This window comes from Dermacentor albipictus, chromosome 1 (assembly GCF_038994185.2).
Source record: "Dermacentor albipictus isolate Rhodes 1998 colony chromosome 1, USDA_Dalb.pri_finalv2, whole genome shotgun sequence".
Classification (NCBI taxonomy): domain Eukaryota; kingdom Metazoa; phylum Arthropoda; class Arachnida; order Ixodida; family Ixodidae; genus Dermacentor; species Dermacentor albipictus.
Window position 1 is genome coordinate 316,339,002 of NC_091821.1, and position 4,994 is coordinate 316,343,995.

A 4,994-nucleotide genomic window follows, 5' to 3' on the forward strand; every position below is an offset into this window, starting at 1 on the left:
TTGAAGCGACACCAATCGGTAGTTTTAGATGAGTTCTTAGCGGCGGCATCATTGGCGTCGCATCGATTCAGTAGCAGACGCTCACATTCTTACGAGAGCCAGCGCTCTGTAAAGCACGTGCAAGCACTATCTAGTGTTCGGGCATATTAAACAGGAATCTATACACATTGCTCACATGTCCTGTCTACTCTCACTGGGTGAGTCTGTTGAGACCTACGAGTCAGCCCAGTCACTTGTCGCCGCAGTTTGGGTACTCGGGAGCGATTCTGACACGTGCACTTCTGAGATGCTCTCGCTTCTATTCATGAATGCCTTGCGTTTAAAGCATGTTCTGGAGCCGATTGCAAGTAAAACATATCTGAGCCTAATTATCACTTGCAAAAATTGTTGCGTGCATTCCGCATTCGCAAGAGTGCTCGATCGCAGTTTACAAATTTTGCGATAATAGCGTTTATAGTTGCGTCAATAATAAGAAAGTATGCATTACATTCAAAAGCAGTATTCGTCAGAGGCATGTACTGTCTGAATGTTAGTCGAGACATAAAAAAAGTCCGGCGTTGCCGATCGCTTAGAATATCTGTATCCATCTACTTCTTCGAACCGTCAAGGCGGGCATGAACATTCGCTGCAGAGAGGTGGCGAGGACAACTTAAGTCAAGTCCTGGGCACGTCCACAGTAAGTGTGTCACTGCCACATTCTGAATGCGGCATCAGAAAATGGGCTTGAAGGACCAGCCCAGTTGAACATGACAACAGAGGTTGTGTTCAGTACTACAGAAATTTCTGTTGTACAACAGGATTTTTCTGTAGTAACTACAGATTCCTGATAGAGCGACAGACTCATCTGATGTACAACAGACATTTCTTGTTGTGGCCACAGAAGTACACTCTGTTGTATGTCTGTTGTTACAACAGAAAGCTGAAGCTCTACAACATATTTTTGTAGTACTACAGAAAAATTTGTCATCACTACAGGCACCCTGTTGTCCCAACAGAAATGTTCCTGAAGTAACCCGAAAAACTTCTGCAGTGCTACAGAGAGCTGTTGAAATACTACAGAAACCTTTTGTGGCAACAGGCCCCCAATTGTCACAACAGAAGTGTTCCTGAAGTAATGCGACCAACTTCTGTTGTACTACAGAAAAATGTTGTACGACAGAAACCTATCATTGCAACAGGCCCCCAGTTGTCATAACAGAAGTGTTCCTGAAGTAATGGACAAACTTCTGTTGTACTACAGAGAACTGTTCCACAACAGAAACCTATCGTCGCAACATGTACCTAATGATGACAACAGAAGTGCACTGAAATTGTGCGATGCGACAAGCTTCTGTAGTGCCCAGTTGAAAAAGACAAGAGGAATTCCTGTCGGAACTACAGAAATTCTGTTGTACGACAGAAGTTCTTAACATTTTTTAATTGAGATACATTTCTGACGTTACGACAGAAATTCTGATGTCGCAACAGAAGCATTCTGTCGCGAAGGCCAATAGTTATGAAGTCGCAACAGAAACGTTCTGTCGCGACAACAAGAGTTCTGAAGTCGGAACAACAGCTTTATATCCTGGCAGTGACTCCGACGTTACGACACCAATTCTGACGTCGCAGCAGAAACATTCGGTCTCGACGGCCAAGAGTTCCGAAGTCGCAACAGAAGCGCTTTCCGTCGCGGCCCTTTAAAATTATATGTTAGTTTCGCATCGGTGGTGTACACTACTTTTCTCTTGCGCGGTATTCAATCGCGCTTCTCTGAAGCCGGCAATGCTGATGGCACCGACACCGGTATTAAAGTCGACGTGGCGAATAGTTATAATTGTGCCGTGACGACGCGGCACCAGCAACGCCTATACCGGCCTCCTCAAAATCGGCCGCTGATCAAAATCATACCATCTGCGGGAATGGCTGCGTATCCGTTTTGTTTTTGTTTTTTGGTAAGATGTGGCATACAGGCCTGTGGACTTACATGTGCTGTTACACTGACACATTAGTTAATTTCCCAGGAATATTTCACAAGCTTATGCGAAGCGGAAAAAAAGATTTGAGTTGTTCCACAAAGTTGCGTGAAAAGCTGTCTCGCTCGGGTCTGATTAATCTGGTACAGTGCTGCCGTGAGAAGCCAGTATGCTGTCAGAAAGAGCTCTCATCCACGAATGTTTATGTAGCTTTTTTGCATTGAACACACGAATTATATGCGTGCTCAAAAGTGTAAAGAACGAGAGACAACTGTCGAAAGTAGCAGTAATAACCCTAAAAGTCAACGTTGTCTATTTCTGAATTTCTTATTTAATATGGATATTGTACATCAAAATCGATGTTCTTGCACTCCACGATGTACCTGTCGATGGTACGAACACTCTTGCTCTTTTAGAGATGCAGCACTTGACGCGATGGAGTGATAGCGGATCTTGGCTCTTAAAAAGCAAATGTAAACATCACCACGTCGTACTATTGACATGGCCAAAATGTACACTGGAAAACCATGTCAGGGGTGCTGCTACTGTAATAAATACCATAAAAGAAAAAAAAAGTCAGGGGTGGTGCAGCGGTAAGGTGCCGGGCTCCGACGCGTGAGGTCGCAAGTTCGAATCCTAAGCGGGGACGTTCTTTTTTTAATTTTTTTTTACTTTTATATTTTTCGTTTTTGTACTAACAAATTTACATAGCCTTAAGGAGGTCTCTGTCAATATTTTATTAAATATTGATCAAGAACTACAGAACGTTCTACTACAGGACGTCACACTACAGACAACAGAACTACAGACAACGGAACTACAGGCAACAGAACTACAGGCAACAGAACTACAGAAACAACGTCCCAAAATACGACAGACTGTGAAAATTTCCTGTTGTGTTTTTCAACTGGGAGGGCGACCACCGTACTGTTAAGGCCAAGGAGCGGTCAAAGTCGGGTTGAGCGCAGCCCGACACGCAGCCTTCGTAATGTCACCTCCTCTCAGCAGAGTAGCACACCGTGGCAGTCTGAAACACACGAGGGTACGAGGGCTCGTGTGGTAGGACGAATGCTTTCTTTTTGCCGGAGCAGGTGTCCGCAAGCATCTTCACAAACAATTTCGAAGTGGGTGTGTTATATACTGTGGAAAAATTGCCAAATCTGCTTCGCGGAGACCCCGACAAGGCCGCTCGAAGCAACCTTTCGACGCGCGTCTCGACAGTCGTAGTGGCAGCAAGGAGGTGAATGCTATGTTTGAATGAAGTATACCAGTTATTCGATGTATATTGTGGAGGGCTTGCGACGAGTCCGTGCAAATCCTGAGCCGAGAATATCGAGCAGATTGAGAAAAAAGGAGCAACTCGGACAAGCCCTCATAGACGGCAAGCTCGGCAATATGGGCCGTCGGAGCGGGATCGGCCTGATGGTCAGCGGCGCGACGAAGGCGCGCAGTCGCCTGACGTTAAACGGGCCATAGAGACCACCTAGAGGCTTATTGTCAGTTGCACCCTATTTCATGGAGCTACATTGTGTGTCGTAGAAACTGGATTGTGTATTAATGTCCCATGTACCGGACCAACGTAGCGGCCTAGCAAAATGTTGATAGCTTAAGCGCGCGCGCACATCGACGTTGGTCCACCGACTCGTCGATAGTGTTGACTTGGTACTTGGCTTATAGGGTTGCCACCCGAAAGAGACATGACAGTCCCGTTGTGGCATGCATGGCTTAGTCATTAATGAGCTCAAGGCCAGCACGTTCGGTCTTCGTGTGATGATGAAACTGGGTCCGATAGACGAGTTATGGTCGCAGTGCCGAACTAACTAGAAGGCGGGCCATGTCGGTGCACGCGCAGCAAAATTTCTTCGCAATCCGACGTAGCAAGTGTATTGTTCGTTCGCCTTGCGCTCTTCACCCATGAACCCGCAAATCCAGAGGCAGCAATTTCAAGGCCAAGCTCACGAAGGGTTGAAGCCTTGTGTAGTGGCTGATGATAGTCTGGTGGTTAGTGTAGGAGGAGGAGGAAAGAGAAAAGAAGAAGGCAGGGAGGTTAACCAGAATAACGTCCGGTTGGCTACCCTACACTGGGGGAATGGGAAAGGGGAAAGCAAAGATCACAGGTGTGGTTGGTTAGTGTAGGGGTTACTGATAGTGTAGCAGTTGTTCCCGGCGACATATTTCAGAATGAATGGACCATATAGTGATGTGCGAAATCATGATGTCGTGTGCGTGTTTTATTCTCATTAAATTCTAATTTAGTGGAAGGAGGGCAATGTTGAAGGGGATTGGCGCAAGCCCAGGTCATTGTTGGACAGCACGATGTGAGACGAACTTCCTTGCTGCTTGGCCAGCCAGGCTAATGGACAAAGTGCGAGCGCGAAGAAAAGCCTCGATGAATTCGCAGATACGACCAAGGAACTGTAACTAATGGGGACGATTCCGACGATAGCTTCGTAGCTGACATAGAAATTAATGCGCTTCACGAATATCCATCGCCAGAAGGGAGCCAATGAGTCGAGAACGCTCTCCGATGCGAATCATAGAAGAAAGGCATGCGAAGCTATCTACAGTGCTCAGGTGGGGATAGAGCCCGATTTTGCCAGAATGACACCAGCAGTATCGCTCGAGCCACCATGTAAGGGGTGTCGCGATCATACGCTCCATCAGCTTGCCTAAGGTTGAAGTGAGGGCCAATGGACGCATATAAATTATATTCACGTCACTTCAGGGCACGTCACCGCAAGGAACACAGTCATAGGGATGCCAATTTTCCTGCAGGTTGTCCTCACGTGGACAGCTCCGGCTGCTCCCCTCTTTGACGGCACCGGTGCCTTCGTCGGGTGTAGCGGCTACGAGGTGCAAGAGGAAATTCCAATAATTGAAAGTGCTCAAAACGAAGTTTTCTTGCGTCCACCAGCCACGGCTGTCAACAACTTTTTCGTCTAGTAACAACGAGAACAGTTGTCGCAGGAGTGCCTCCGGCTCTACAAATGCCACCCGCACCGGAATGCCACTTGGGGCACGTCGCCGCAAGAAAAACAGTTA